Source organism: Gouania willdenowi, chromosome 20 (assembly GCF_900634775.1).
Source record: "Gouania willdenowi chromosome 20, fGouWil2.1, whole genome shotgun sequence".
Lineage (NCBI taxonomy): Eukaryota > Metazoa > Chordata > Actinopteri > Blenniiformes > Gobiesocidae > Gouania > Gouania willdenowi.
This window is the reverse complement of record NC_041063.1, coordinates 26,270,195-26,286,919: the sequence shown is the minus strand read 5'-3', so window position 1 is coordinate 26,286,919 and position 16,725 is coordinate 26,270,195. Positions and strand designations below refer to the sequence as shown.

Here is a 16,725-nt window from a genome sequence, read left to right as displayed (position 1 = left end):
TATTTACCATATTTTAAGTGTTTAAGCAGCATATTCAAGCCGATTTATTTTGAAGCCACTAAAACCTCACATATGTAACAGTTTTCCTTTTTTTTTTTTATGCTTCCAGCCTCGGTTCCTTCAGTCTAATATTATATTGTTGTATTTCATACTGTTGACCTCCTTACACATTTAAACTAGTGTTAAAATATATATTTTTTGCATTAGTACAAAAAATCCCAAAGAAACACATCTAACCTGTGTAATATAAGAATATACTGTATATTCAAAATAGTCCTCTTTTTTCCTTCTTTTGCTCTAGTTGTGTTTCTAATGTAACGTGCAGTGAGATTCCATCACCTGACTTTCACAGTCAGGATCCAAAGGTTGCCATGGTAGCAAATATTCCATATCAAATTAATGCATTATTATTATACAGAACATGCTCATTAGGTATAATTTAGTGTAATGGAAGGGTTCTATAATCTGTATATGCTGATGGCAAAACATTAGCACTGCTCACTTACCTCATGCTAAGGTTTCCAGGTTCCAACTCCATGTAAGATTGACTATTTAAAATAATATCTTTGTTTATATCTATGTGTTTTCCCTTTAATGAACAAGTGCCCTGTCCTCTATGTCAGTGGTTCTCAACAATCAGAAATAAAATGGGTTTAAAGTGACCAAAAATGGTGGTAAAAAGGGTTCAAAAGGTCGATATTGTCTTGAAAGTGGAAGAAATGAGCAGAAGCAGCATTGAAGTTAGATGTAGAAGTGGCAGAAATTGGAGTAAAGTAGCAGAATGGCATTAAAAGGAGCAAAAAATATGGCAAAAATAGGATAAATTTGGCAAATTCGATGGGTGGGTAAAAAACAAGAGTTCAAAGTGTCAATATTGGCTTAAAAGTGGCAGAAATGGAGGGAAGGGGGTGTTGGGGTTAATGTAATTTAAAAATGAGGAACAATTAGTTTAAACTGGCAATAATGGACATGACAAATCGTGATTGTGCCTAAATTGGCAAAAAAAACCAAAAAAAAAAAACCATGAAATATGGTGAAAAGAGGTTAAAAGTAACAATAATGGGTCAACATATGTAACAGGTGGAAAAGTGGTGGACAGGGTTTATAAGTGATGAAAATGTCTTGAAAGTGGAAAAAATGTGCAGAAAGGCATTGAAATTTAGCACAAATGCATTAAAAAAGTTATGAAAATAGGTTGAAATGTGGCAAGTTTGGTGTAGTTGCAGAAAAAGGGTAAAAATAAGAAAAAATGGGCTCAAATTGTTCAAAAAATATTCTTAGTTTCTTGAAAGCATCCCCTCCCAGTGTATCGCGACCTCAAATGGGGTCCTAACCCCAAAGTTGAGAACCCCTACTCTAAGTAAATATTAAAAAAACAACCCTTAGGGAGAAGAAATCATCTCTGAATACATCACAAGATGAACTTTTCTGTGACTAAAGTTGTTGTAAAAATTCACCCTAAATTCACCAAAAACTATTCCAACTTATAGAACGAGAGCATTAAATTTAGACATGAAATAAAAATGCACATTTACAGAGACAAATTAAAATTATATTTAAATGCAACAACAGAAAGCCATTGAAAATTCACATTTTAATAGGAAACAATCTAAAAAGAAATGTGAGGAAACTCTGCATGGCTAATTAATGGTTAATTCAACTCAACGTGCAACTTTTGTGCTGTTTGTGTGAACGTGTGATAAGTGAGGTCACAGTTATGGAGCAACTGACAGCAATTCTTTCAAAAATATCTTGGCAACCGTGAAGGTGATGTTCCCACATAATTTATTTATGTTTATTAACGGAGAATTACTGTTGAAGGAAGATGTACCACTATGTGTGGAAGAATAGATATATTGCCTTATTTTTCTTTTCATGTTATTCATTAGAAACTTTCCCCCTGTTGTATTATTTATCTAATCCAATTATCATGGATCTTATTTCATCTTATTTCATATTTTTCTTTAGATATCAAGTTCAAACATTTGGATACGGTTAGATAAGAGCATCCGTTTGAGTAAAGCTGTGTTTTATGGAAGCAGGTTAGAGACAATTTTGAAAAATAAGGTTGAAATGTCAAGATTAAAGTTGAAGTTTTGAGAATAAAGTTAAAATGTAATGTTGAGATTAAAGTTTGCTAATAAAGTCAAATCAACAGAAGCTGATTAGGGACAATTCCCCAAATGGAAACAAACAGATGTGTAAAATGACTGAGTTTATTTTCTAAATTTTGACTTTAATCTAATTTTTTCAACTTTAATCTCAACATTTCAACTTCATTCTCCAAATTGCAACTTTATACTTAATTTTCCCAAAAGTCAGTAGTAGTAGTAGTGTTTTGATCTTTTGAAGTCAAGTTTCTAAAATGGTGTGGGGGTATTCCGATGATCACCCCAAAAACATTTGACATTAACAGTTATTTGTTAATAAAAGTGATGCTTACCACTTAAACATTAATATGTTTAAGTGGTAAGCAAGTATGAGGAAAAAATGACATTTTAATCATCGGGTTTGGATCGAACGTGGACAAAAAAATGCGTAGTTTACTCGCCGTTCATGTGACTGTTTACTGCAAGACTTCCGCGCATGCCTCTGCGTAACCAAACAGTAGTTTAGTCTTCTTTCAGTCTCTGCGACGATGACTGAGGTATACAGTTATTAGCAATTATCATATTAGTCAATATTTCAGTGGACATCCTCCTATATTAATCTATATTGTTACCACTTCTATGTTATAAGCCCTGGGTAGATTCAGCTAGCTAGCTAATGTAGCTAATGTAACAGTTTGTTTCATTAAGATCCCCATTAGCTGTGCTAATGTAGGAGGATACAAACAATATAACATAAGAAAACTGACCCAGCAGTGCAGGAGCGTTCAATAGTTGTAATGTCCCCTTTGTTTATTTAATATGTCCGTCCACAGCATATTATAAGCCCTTTTAATTGGTCTAAAAACAAGAGTCACTAACACGCACCGTAGACTTCTCCCAGCCATTACAGATGAGACCATGACGGACGTCCCAAAAGTAAATAAGGGGGGCGGAGCTTTTGCAAAAGGTCAATTGCAGAACAAAATGCATCATAAAATGTGTTCAAGGCAATAGGAGAAATGTGTGTGGTCTCATTTTGTTTGGTTTAGTACGCTTCATCACCCATAGCATCAAAAGACTTTTTCACAAATCCTGCCCTTATATTGATGGACATTAATGCGTTTTGTTCTTTTTTAAAATGTAGTTTTGGTTTAGATGTTATGGTTTTGTTGCAAATCAATTGTAAATACATTTATTTTTTTTTTTTTAGGTGTAAAGGTCATTTGTTGGTTGTTTTGCTCCTAAATGTGGATGTTTGTGTCTTGGGGTGAAAATGTTTGGGAGACGCTATTAAAAGAAAAGAGAGAGAGGGATAGGTGCTGGCAGGGCCGGCCTTCACGACAGGCAACACAGGCGGCTGCTTGGGGCGCTATCTGCTGGAGGGGTGCCAAATTACACCCCGATTTTTATTTTTATTTTTATTAATTTAAAAACATATAAACATGAAACACACCCTTTACAATAACTGTACATGTTTTCACCTATTTTAATATTAATATTAAAAGTCTGTAACTATATCTGCTAGTCTTCTGCCCATATTTATATTTATTTTATTTTAATTCTTCTATTCTATATAATTATTAGAGGTGTCCCGATCCGATATTGATATTGGACATCAGTCTGATATCAGCCAGAAAATGAATATCGTATTTCATCGGACTGCATCTAAAGTCACCGATATAAGCTTTTTTTGATAAAAATGTTCCGCTCCAGCTCTTCCATCGATAGGTGACTGTGGTTTACTTTCAACACATGAACCTACTGTTGCTGACTATTGTTCTCTGAGTAACATCACATGATCAAGCCTTTTCTAACATTCCACACTACAAAATAAATAATAAAAGTATGTATGATTTGTGCTGATATCGTATCGGATCAATATTGGTATCGACCGATACGAAAGGCGGCAATGTTGGTATCATATCGGAAGTGAGAAAGTTGTATCGGGACATCCCTAATAGATATATTGTGTATTTTGGTTTTAAGATTAGTGTTGCTTAAAACCAAACAGAAAAGTAGAAATGTCCTTGTACTGACACTTATATATCTAATTTTAATTTTTGATTGCACTATTTTGCATTGCTTTTGGATTTTTGGAGGAGGAGGAGGACTCCACAAAAATAAATGATGTAAATATTCTCCAAAGCTCAAACAAACTGATCCCACTTGTAGCTCAGAGGATTTAGAGGATTGTCCTCCACCTGCAACAGATCAGTGCGACACTGCCACGTCTGTGCGTCTGTGTCTGTGCGTCTGTGTCTGTCTGTGTGCACCGCAGCAGGAGAAAAGAGAGAGGAGCAGATCCAGTCCTCACACATCATCCAAACGCTGCGTAGCTGGAACCGACCTCCTCCTCCTCCTCCTCCTCCTCCTCTGTCCGGTTCATCTGAACTGAACTAAAGTTGCGTGCACGGTGCTCGTGCCGTTATTTGGCACCTCCTCACGTCACATTCTCATTCTCATTCATTGTCTGCAGCGGGTGTCCGGTTACACACCGTGCGCCCTCAGCGCGTCTCTGCGGGGCACAAATAGCAGCACAGCGACCCCGGGGAGGGACGCATGCACCCCACCCCTGGCTCAGAGGAACATCGGCACTGAGGAATCTGCCCTGTCTACAGTTTTTATCTCTGTTTGTGAAAATACAGCCAAAGATCGAGGATATTTCTTCGTTTTGGTTCCCGCGTCTCCACCAGGAAAGAAGCAGCTTTTAATCACTGATCCATGACCAGGATCTGGATCCTTCACCTGGTAGGAACATCTGGACTAGTTTTATTATCAGTCCTGTCCTGGTTACTCATTATAATATACTATAAACCAACCTATTACTGTTTATTTACGAGTCTCTATCTTACATTTACTCTCTGCTCACTTGTGTCCAGGGATTCAAATGTGTTGCAAAATGATCATTTTCGTGCAAATATTAATAATAATAATATGCATGATAATAATAATAATAACTGTGGTGAATGCATAACAGAAAGGAGGAAATGTTAGTTGTAGAAGTTTTATTTGAACATTGCAATGTTTGTCCGCTTGGTGGCGCTGTCAGAATGCAAGCACAGAGCTCACATATTCCATTTAGATACTGATTTATTTTGGATTTTCTTTCTAGTAATTTCTACTAATATTTTGCTGTCAAATTAATGTATCAGCCATACTCAGAAGTAAAAGTAACTGATTACAAGTACTCACATTACTGTAACTGAGTTGCTTTTATGGGTACTTGTACTTTTTTTTAGTTAAATTCTAAATCATTAATTTTCTTTAAACATGTTTTAAAATAAGTAATTTGTTATATTTTTGCACCCAACCCTGACTGGGTAAATTATTTTTTTAGTTTTAAAATGATCAACGGACATTGTGAAACTACAAAAAAATCTGAAATGACCAGACAACAGTCAGATAATTCATATGTTCTTATATGTTGTTACTCACATGGCATCGTTTTAGAGTTAATAAATGTAGCTGTATTTAAAGCCTAATCATTTTTATTTAAATTAATTTCTTTTTTTTTATTTCATTTTATTTTATTTTTTAAAAAAAGTATATTTTGACAAACCTTTTATTTTATACAGATGCCTTTGTGGAAAATAAATTAACTTCCTTTTTAAGTTTCTACATGAGGTTTACTGTATGCAAGGGAACCGTGGCAAGATTTAGTATCAAAAATAAACGTGTTGTGGGGGTGAAAGTAACGAATAACTTTTTACTTGTACTCGAGTACAATTTCAATCAAGTGACTGTACTTCTACTTATATATCAGTACTCTTTACACCTGATAGTTTGTAGAAGCTTGAAAAGAACTTTTTTTTTTTATTTAAAAGACACATTGTCAGTGCACATTTTAAAAAAAATTATGATTTAATTTAATATTTCACACGCTCTACCCCATGCTCTCACATGTAACTTGTTTGCGTCCATTTTTATGATTTAGATGAATTTACTGTATAACACATTCAACGGCTAATGTGTTAAAAGTAAAAAAGTAGCTCAATTAAATAGTTTTAAGGTTTAAGTATAACTACATTTATTGAATAATAAATTGTCCTTCAATCATTTAAAAAAAAATAATTTAAATTTACTCCGTAACGGTTTGGGTGTAGAAAAGTTAAAAAGACACTTAACTTCTTTTAAAACATACTTAAGTACAAGTAAACTCATAGATACTCATAAAAGCTCCATTATTACAGTAATGTGAGGACTTGTAATCTGTTACTTTCATAAAAGTGCATCAGGGAGCATTCTGTGTGGACTTTACATGTTCTCCCTCTAGTGAAGTGACTGATGGTGGCCCCCAGACGACCTCTAGCTGACCCCCAACATGAATAGTCTTCAGCATTTAAACAAAAATAAACAAAATAATGATCTAATTAAATGAATAAATGATCTGCTTCAAACCCTTTAATCCTCTACTCAATAATTTGAGACTAAAAGTTAAAAAATCTATCCAACAGATATTACCCAGTAATCCAATTACCTTTAGAAACGTCTAACTGTCCATATTCAGCTCATAAAAGAACAACCCTGACTAGAAATGACAACTTAAATTGCCAAATAAAAAGGGCTAAAAAACTGAAATGAGAAAGTTTAATCAGACTGAATAAACTTGCCATTTTTTTTGTGTTTTACAGTTATTCAATCAAGCACAGAACTTTCTCTTTTAAACCACGCTCTTTGTGTTTTTCATTGAAATCTCCTACAATAAGCTCTTTTCTTCTCTCACTGCTACAGCCATCCTTGATCCTTTTTTTCACTTTCAATAGCTTAAAAAACATCCAAACTTCTTTCAAACAACAACTTTCCATTTTACTGTTCAGCAAAAATTCACCCGACAAGTTTTTTATTTTTTGTTAAAGTTGAAGAAGAACAGTTTGATGTCGGTTCTTTATCCGTGCGATGAATGACGATGGTCTGCAGACGTGAGGGATGCGTTGGTGCTTCATTGTTTTATTTTCCATCTCCTCCCCACGGCTGTGTCCTTGTAGCAGATTTAGATGAATACTAACCTTCAGCCTTGATCACGCTGATTAGTGTGTGACTAAACCAGTGTAATTGTCATCCAAGTCACCCTCACATCCTGTTTTAGAAGCTAGAGGCAGGAAACTCTATGAAATATGCAAAGTTTTGATTTGATGTTGGGTCTCCAGTCGGGCTGGGCGATATATCGAGATTTAAGATATATCGAGTTTTCAATTTTGGGGATATAGAAAATTACAATATCTCCCTCCCTCCCCGCAAGCTATAAGGGAGCGGGTGAAGCGCCCACAAGAGGCTGCACGCACTCGCCCCCCAGCGGCTAGCAATCCTTTTTTTCCCCTCCTTCCTAAAAAGCTGACTCTGATTTTTCTGTTATCAGTGGATTCATACCTTTGAATATCAAGAATTTTGGTGACCCCAAAGACATTTTTGTTTGTTTGTTATACTGTGTTACAAATACAGAAAAGTTGTGCCAGCTCACCTTTTATTTATTTATTTTTTTTTACTACGTTTTTGTTTAATTAGATTTATATTATACATTTATAATACAGTTGAAGATTGCATGTTTTAATTTTGGAAAAAAAAAGCAATAAATAAAAAAATTCAAAAATGCCTTTTAATTTTTCAGAAATTTCTGGCGACCCATTGAAACTCCACAGGAGGTCCCAACCCATGGTTGAAAAACACTAGCCCATATCAATATATAAATGTTTTTTTTATAGCTTATTTAGTATTAAACTACCGGTTTTAGGAGTCTCTGCTTTCACTACTTCTCAGAACAGAATTAAAAACACAGATGAATTTCTGAATGCGTCCTAACACAGACCTTCTCCTAAACAAGCTACACTTAAGAACTCACTCACACGTGCTGTTTCTCATGGTAGAAAAAGCCAAAAGTGACATATTTTGTGCAGCTGTTTGTGAAGAGATGTGCCTGTGTGGCATTTTGCATCAGCAAATTTCACCCTGAATTGTTTTAAGCTCATGGAAATTTGGCCCCTGGTCCTTGAGTTGGACACGTGGACCAACGGAACTGATATAATTTAGTATTTTGAACAGCAGTCCTCTAAACTTTTCATTCATATTTGAGATAACTGCCTTGTGCAGTTAAAACAACAAGTTTGTATTGTTTCATGGCTTTTGTTCAATGTTTTACAACAAAATAAGATTGGAACATTACAGACGTATAATGTCTGTTAGAAAGAAAAATTGTGATCAGCAAAAATGGGAATGGGAAGGTCAGGCTTTTTAATGATCGGTGATCGGTGCACCCCTGGTCTCCAGTGTTTGCAGCTTCTTTTTCCATTTCATTGGCATTCAAAGGAACCGTGGTTGTTTTGGTCCAGCAGTTTGCCAGGCTTGAAAGCTGATTTTGTGATTAAAGCGTTCAGCCTCTTCTGATCTGGAGGCCTGAGACCCGTGAGGATTCTGTTGCTCATCGCTTCTGTCACACTGGGCTCACCAATAACAATAAGTGACTCTCAGGCCAGATGCTGGAATTACTTCTGGCTCTCGGGGTCGGGGGCCTTTATTAAACGTCAGATGCTAAAAGTCCACAGGGGAGTAGATCTAAAAGAAAGCATGGCCATGTGAAAGTGCTGAATCAATAATTGTGTTATCTCATATTTTTTGGGGAAAACTGTTTTTTTGTCACTCAACACTCTTTAGAAGACTGTAGAATAAGGACATGCTGTGGAGTTATTAACACAACTACATACTGTATAGTTGTGATGATGCTGAATTCACATTCTTAAATGGAAAAACAACCTGAACATTCAAAAATATTTAAAATCAGGCCCCAATATGACATGGGAATTCCTCAAGTGTATGTTTTGGGACAATATCAAGCTTTTCTGCTGTATTTCTTCCCTTAAAATGGGTGTTTGAGTGTATAGCAAAACAGACATGAGAAATTTCTTGCAATGTACTCTCGCATGGAATTCCAGCAAGTTCATTGTGCCATCTTTTTACGAAAATAATATGTTAAGGTTTAATTTATTCAGCCAACTTTTGTCAGAAAATGTACTTTCAAATTTACTATGATCTCATGATATGTTTTGACTGCCAACTGTCAGTCTTCCTCAGAGGCCTATGCCGCTTTGATGTGTCCTTGACTTCCTCGCAATAATTCTAGCAAGTTATTTTTGTCTTCCTTTTGAATAATATGTTATGGTTTCAACTTTTTACAGAAAATGTACTTTGATCTCCTGACATGTTTTTTGTCTGTCAACTGCCAGTCTTCCTTAGATGCGTCTGCTGATTGCTTTGATATGTCCATAAGTTCTTAATGGATGTGGCTAACGTAACAGTTCCGTCAGGTGGGCCACGCCTCCCTGACCCTCAATGGTCTCTGAAGAAGAGAGTCCTATAAGTTTACTTTGATCTTCTGACATGTTTCAACTGTCAACGGACAGTTTTTTTCAGAGGCGTCTAAAGTTGGGGTTTGTTCAAGTCTTTCTTTAGCATATCATAGCTGTGAGGGTGTTCTCTCACTACACCTATTTATCTGAGCATTCCAGAACTTTAATAGCTTTTTAAAGATAAGTCACGACCAACAAGGACTATAATTTTTTTATGTCCATGCCTTAATATCAAATGTTTGCCGTTGTGTCCTACAAAAGCTGCCAGACTTATACATAACATACACACATTTCAGAAGAACTCAACATCATTGATCTGAGAGCGTTTTCAGGCACAGAAAACGTACTCGTTTCTAAACTCCTGCTTTTTTGAGAAGAAAAAGCCTTTATTAGACAATATTGATTCTCTCATGAGTTGTTCAGAGGTGATGAGCCTTAATGCAAAGCAGCCGAACGTATGAAAGCAGCATTTGATTAGCATGATTGATAACGGCACTGAAACAGAACATCAGCTCAAACGTGGCAATTAGTCCCGAGGAAAAGATTTTCAGTGATGGAAATGACCCCCAGTGGCCTCGGCAGGCGGTGTGGTTTCCACGGCGACACAGCCATTGTCGGTGACCTTTTGCGAATTCGACGTCTCCGCAGGAGTCGAGTCCTGTCGGTGTAGAGAGTGGAAAGCATTATCATGCACAGGCAAACTAAACAGCTATTACCCTCTGGCCCCTTAATGGCCTGTGGTTACTTATCTTTATGATGGGGGGGTGGGGGGGGTGATTCTGCACTCACAGATGTGGAAAAGATGGTTGTTTATTGGCAGAAGACACAGGTGAAAGTAACAGATTACAAATACTCACGTTACTGTACTTCAGTGGTAAATATCAACTTTTACTTTGAGTACTTTTTCATTGAGCTACTTTTTACTTGTACTTTAGTATTTTATGCATGACTTACTTGTAATTAAGTACAATTTAAATCACGTAACAGTACTTCTGCTTGAGTAGGATTTATCAGCAATTTTTTACACCTCTGCCATTTTGTAAAGTCAAGTTTCTGAATTACTTTTGATTTAAACAGATACATTTGTGGGAAATAAATTAAGTCCTACTTGTGGTAGATTTGGTCTCTTTCCTTTTTAAGTTTATACATGAGATGTTTACTGTATATAAGGGAACCGTACCAAGATTTATGGTTAAAGTAACTTGTATCTTTTCACTGAGTACTATTTAAATGAGCTACTTTTTACTTGTGCTTGAGTATTTGAGTACAAATCAAGTAATAGTGCTTGTACTTAAGTAGGATATATCAGTGCTCTTTACACCTCTGGCTGAGAATTACTCAACAACTTGTTTTTTTTACCCAGTCTTGTTGCTTGGATGAAAGGAAAGTTGGGGATTCAAACAGTTGCTGAAGTTCTTCCCTGCTGGGCTTTGTCCTCTTACTACCGCCGACTATTTATATATACATCAGCATTACTTTGTCAATATCTCATCACTCCCTTGTTTCTGCTCAAACTCAAGGATTCACAACAAGTAGATTTTTTTAGGAACTCTGGAACCTGCTAGAAAAGACAGGATTAGATTAGAGTGAAGTTACTCTAGGTCAGGGGTCACCACCCTTTCTGAAACTGTGAGCTACTTCATAGGTACTGAATAATCCAAAGGGCTACCAGTTAGAAAAGCACTTTAATTAGAGCAGAGGTAGACAACTTTTATCACAGGGTCACATTCACATCAGCATTTAGAATAATGAGTGATGTGAGCATTAATACAGGGAAGAACAAAGAGTTTTTATAGAAATTTTGCCTGTTTTTCTCTCATTCTGTGTATGTTTGTTGTTGTCTTGCTTGTTGTGAGGCCTTTTGTGCATTTCTACTGTACTATTGTGTATTTTTCCTGTAAAATGTATGTTTTTTTTGGAGTCATATTGTGTAGTTGTGCTATCATTTTGCACATGGGCGACCATGGCTCAGGTGGTAGTGGGTCGTCTTCTGATCGAGAGGTTGGGGGTTCGATCCCAGTACCTGACTATGTGTCGAAGTGTCCTTGGGCAAGACACTGAACCCTAAGTTGCTCCCAGTAGTCGACTAGCGCCTTGCATGGCAGTCCTGTCCCACTGGTGTGTGAATGTGAGAGTGATTGGGTGAATGAGCTGATATGTAAAGCGCTTTGAGACTGCTTCAGTGTGGTGATAAAGCGCTATATAAAATCAAGTCCATTTACCATTACCATTTTTTGGAGTGATTTTTGTGTATTTAGTAATTTTTCCTGTTTTTCTTGTCTTTCTTTCTTTAATTTTGTCATTTTTGTAATAGTTTTGTTTGTTTTTGGAGTATTTTCTGTGTTTTTCTCTGGTCTTTCACTGTATTTTATTTTTATGTTGTTATTCTTTGTATTTTTTTATGTATTTTTGCTCTTGTTTTGTGTATTTTTCTGTCATTTTGTACGTTTACTTTGGGGGACGCATAAAATTAGACAGAGGGCCGCATGTGGCCCCCGGGCCGCCAGTTGCCTATGTCTGAATTAGAGGCTAAGCTAATGAGGAAAGAAAACAGTAACTTTGAAAAAAAAAAGGTATGAAATGTTTAAATTTCTCCTAATTATTGCAATTGTTACATTTTTCATAGGAAATCCTCATCTTATTTTACTGGCGACTAACATAACTTTTAACTGATTGTATAACATTTGTTAACATTTGTAAAATGTAACAATTATGTCATATTACGTTTTAAAAAATGCAACCTATACATCATATTATAGTGATACAGATTACATACAAGATTATGAATTCATGTATTTATCAATGAGGGATCTAATGTGTGCTTATTTGGTATATGTATATGAGTTGTTTAATGTGTATTAAGTTTAGTACTTAAAAGAGAAGGCTGACTTTATTTGTTAATTCATAAGATTAACTAGAAATTAATAGGCCTTGAAAAAACTGGCTATTTTATGTAAGGATATATTTGATATGGATAAATAAGGGCTATTGGATATAAGGATATTTAGTATAAGTATATTTATGTAATTATAGTATGTCAAAAAGAAACCATGAATAATAATTAATTGCTCATATCTGTAACATTTTTGATGACCTGGCTCAGAGTAACATGGTTTTTTTTTTTTCAGTCATTTATTGAGATGGTGCATGTTGCTATGGCTACGCCAATGTTTCACACTAGTAAGTTTTGGCCTTTTGGTCTCAGAAGAAATGGAAATGTTGGCAAGATGTTAGTTTACTGTACCTTCATGGCCACTAAAAGGTCCTAATGGTTGCCATGGAGGTCATCAGTGGGAGTCAGAGTAAAAGTCTTCAAGTTGTTAACCATGGTTATATGATGGCTGAGTATTTTATGCTGAGTTGCGTGTCTTTCCCTCAAGATCAACACAGTGACTGGTTTGATGATTTAAATATAGCGTACGGTGTTAAATGTACGGTGTCACACATTAATATCAGTGTAATATAGAAAAAGGACGACACTATGGTTGTGTTGTAGTTGTCACACTCCGTACTATACACTACAAATTAAATGAGTGTATACCATATACTATTAGTACGAAGTATACTTCCAAGTTTCCCTAGAAGCATTTGGAACCTACAAGAAGAAAAAGTAAATATCTGTCTAGATTTTCCACCTTTGAAAGTTCTGACCCAACCTTGGGCTCAGGATCCCATTTGTGGTCACGAGACGCTGGGAGGGGGTCACCAGATGCCTTTAAGAAACTAAGAATATTTTTAGAACATTTTCAGCTCATTTTTTTGCTTATTTTTATACTTTTTCTACAACTACACCAAACTTCCCATATTTTAACCTATTTTCATCACTTTTTTTTGCCATTTTTTTGCTCCTTTTAATGCATTTCTGCTACATTTCTCCCGTTTTCTGGCACTTATCTGCACATTTTCCCCCACTTTTCCAACCTTATGTTACAGATGTTGACCCATTATCACTTTTAATAATAATATTAATAATAATACATTTTATTTATATAGCGCTTTCACAGTGCTCAAAGATGCTTTACAAGGATAAACAATAAGTAAAAATACAGAGGCATAGAATTAAGTAAAAACTTCCATGGTCAAAACACTTGTTCACACTGAGGCTAAATATCTCTGATTCTCCACCTTTACTTTGAAAGTTCTGAAAACATTTGAAGTGAGAAAGTGACCAAGTAGAATATCAACATGTGATCATTTGATCCATAAAACTCACGTTGACACATTTCATGCCAATATTTTGTAGATTTTTAGACACCCTTTATTGTACTACTGATTAAACTTCCTGTTAACTTCAAAACAAGAGCCCTATTTACAAAAACATTAGAAAACTATTGGAAGACTTGAAGAGATGCTTTTATTTTGAAAAGGGGATGTTTAATTTTTAGCTTGAAGCTAGTTCCAGGACCATTTTACATTCCGTTCGCAACGCATCATGGGACGATTGAGTATGACTAGTGTGCCCACCGTGCATACTTAAAAAATGTCCCTTATATAGTATACATCCTGGTTTTTCTCACGTAATCTATCTTTTCATACTGTGAACATACTACATGGGAATTAATTCATATTTAAATAAATGTACGTTTTGGTGACATTGATGTAACAAAATTACATAATGTTGTTTTTTTTTTTTTAACATTTGCAATACTTGTAGATATACAGTAGAATTTAGTTTTTTATATTTTCATAACTTCTCCTTTTAGACTCTGTGAAGATTTTTTTATGTTAAATAACCAACCTGAATTATCTTTTTTTCAGATTTTTACACTTTTTTTTAATAAAACTCTCACCCTGCAACCCTGAAAAAGGAGCAGGTTGGTCAGAAAATGGATGGATGGATTTAATTAACTTTTCCTTTTATAGATTTTTTGCTGTTATAGCTTAATAAACATACTTTGAAGCCCTGACATGAGCTGGAGTGCGATCAGAATTTGTGGTTCATTGCTCAAGGCTCAATCAACACATTACCTCAACCTCTGCTCGATACGCTGAATAAAACTTTGTAAGCTCAATGAGATTTATAAATCATCGAATTTTGTAATTCTCGAGGATGTCAGCCATGGTCCGGAGGTTTTATTGTTGCTGTTAGATTTGTGTAGAACTACTCCTGGTACTGAGGTGCTGCTAGCCTGGTTCTGACCTTGTGTTTTAGGATCATTTGAACGACACATGAACATCATAGAATGTCGGAATTCATTGTGACGATGATGTTTGTCTTTTTCTCAGGGTTCCGTGCTTGTCATTTGACAGTATTTCTTAGCTAAGAATATTTCTTGAACAATTTCAGCCCATTTTTTGCTTATTTTTTTACACTTTTCCAGCAACTACACCAAACTTGCCATATTTTAACCTATTTTCATCACATATTTTTGCTCCTTTTAATGCATTTTTGCCACATTACTCCCATTTCTGACACTTCTCCATCACATTTCAATCACCTTTCTGCACTTAAAAACCCATTCCACCACTTTTCCACCTAATGTCACATATATTGTCACTTTTAACCTCTTTTCACCAAATGTCATGGTTATTTTTGCCAATTTAACTACATAAATGTCATGTCACTCCCGTTATTTGCTAGTTTAAACTAATTGTTTCTACTTTTTAAATTACATTACTTCCCATTTTTGCCACATTTAAGCCAATATTGACACAAGTTTGAACCATTTTTACCACTTTTTGTCTTAATTTTAAGAAATTTGTGGTTTTTAAAATCTCATTTCACCAACCTTTTCACCGTTTTTGGCCATTTTCCCACCCATTTTATTTCTGATTAAAACAAGGATTTACAGCTTTAAGATGAAGGTATACTATGGCCCAAATAATACCGAATAATCAGTTTTTCTTGCCCGTTTTTGTTGCTAATTTTAATAAATGTTTTGCTACTTTACTCCCATTTCTGCCACTTCATCAAATTTCAAAGCCACATTTTTTCCACTTTCTAGACCTTTTCAGCATTTATAAACCCTTTTAACCACTTTTCCACCTAATGTCGCATATGTTGACCTATTATTGTCACTTTTAACCAATTTTCACTATATTACGTGCCTAATTTCTGCTCATTCAACCACATTCACGATTTGTCACACCCATTATTTGCCAGTTTAAACTAATTGTTCCTACTTTTTAAATTATATTATATATTGACACTTTGAACCGTTTCGTCCACTTTTTTTGTCTTAATTTACATTTCCTGTGGTTTTTAACATCCCATTTCACAACCATTTTCCACCACTTTTAACTCATTTTATTTCTGACTAAAACAAGGATTTACATCTTTAAGGTGACTGTATACTTATATGGCACAAATATTACCAAACTTCCTGGATATTATTCAGATAATTTCTTAATCAGATGCATCGTTGTTGTCACACTGCATGTAAAAACAGCATTTATAAACTTATGGAAAAATGGATCCAAAACAGTGCCAAGTGTGAGTAGGAGATCAACCTAATGCTAACACGTCGGAGGGAATTAGCGCCACCAGCGCAGCCTTTACTTCCCATCGTGCTGCATCAGTTTAGTCTTTTTCTTCACTGTGATCTTTAAAGCTGCAACAGAAGCCAAATCTCTTCTTTTAATCACAATGTTAAATAAGAAGTGCCAAAGAAAACTGTATTTGGGTCACGGTTAGTTAATCCCTAAAGCTTCTTTTTTCACTCGGGATCGAGCCATGAGGATGTTTAAGAGGTTAAACGCAGACAAAGCCAAACTTTAGTGACAATAGTAGAAGCGATTATTGAGAAGTTATTTAAGTTTAAAGCGGGTTGTACTTTTGTCATGTCAGACAGAGAGCGAGAGGAGCCTGTGACGAGGTGTAATGAGTCGGAGGAAAATAGGTGAAAAGAGGATTTAAAAAGGAGAAGAAAAGTGCTTTTCTTGGTCTTTGTTTATTTACTGATTGAGTGCCACAGGGTCCATTGAAAGGGTGAAATGACTCGTGATTTGTCATCAAATACACATGCAGAAACGCACACAGGGGGTAAACGCACTCTGGGTCGTCATCCAGCTGTATATATTTAACCAGAAGAAGAATGATGAATTACTCCAAAGCATGAATGAGAGGATCATTTCAAAGCGTACATCTCTCTCTCTCTCTCTCTCTTTTTCTGGCAGTTTCTCCTTTTTTTGGCTGTTGCTTGTAAGAAGTGAGTGCAAAACTGAACCTCTTTCTAGATATTCTATACTATATTTCTATATTAACATTAGTTTAAGGCAGGGGTTCTCAACCAACAAGATTTTTTGAACAATTTATTCCCATTTTTGCTTATTTTTAGCATTTTCATACCAACCTAGCC

At 35.4% G+C, this 16,725-nt stretch overlaps 1 protein-coding gene across 3 annotated transcripts in view; it reads left to right on the top strand.

The window, feature by feature from the left end:
• sema5a (sema domain, seven thrombospondin repeats (type 1 and type 1-like), transmembrane domain (TM) and short cytoplasmic domain, (semaphorin) 5A) overlaps positions 1 to 16,725 on the top strand; it is a 233,000-nt gene that overhangs the window by 22,588 nt on the left and 193,687 nt on the right. The window contains exon 3 of one of the 3 annotated variants that reach the window (XM_028434683.1): positions 4,567 to 4,838. The gene's annotated coding sequence lies outside the window, so the exon portion shown is untranslated. Of the gene's footprint in view, positions 1 to 4,251; positions 4,839 to 16,725 lie in introns of those variants that run through there. The other 2 variants (XR_003672528.1, XM_028434682.1) reach the window with 2 other exon arrangements.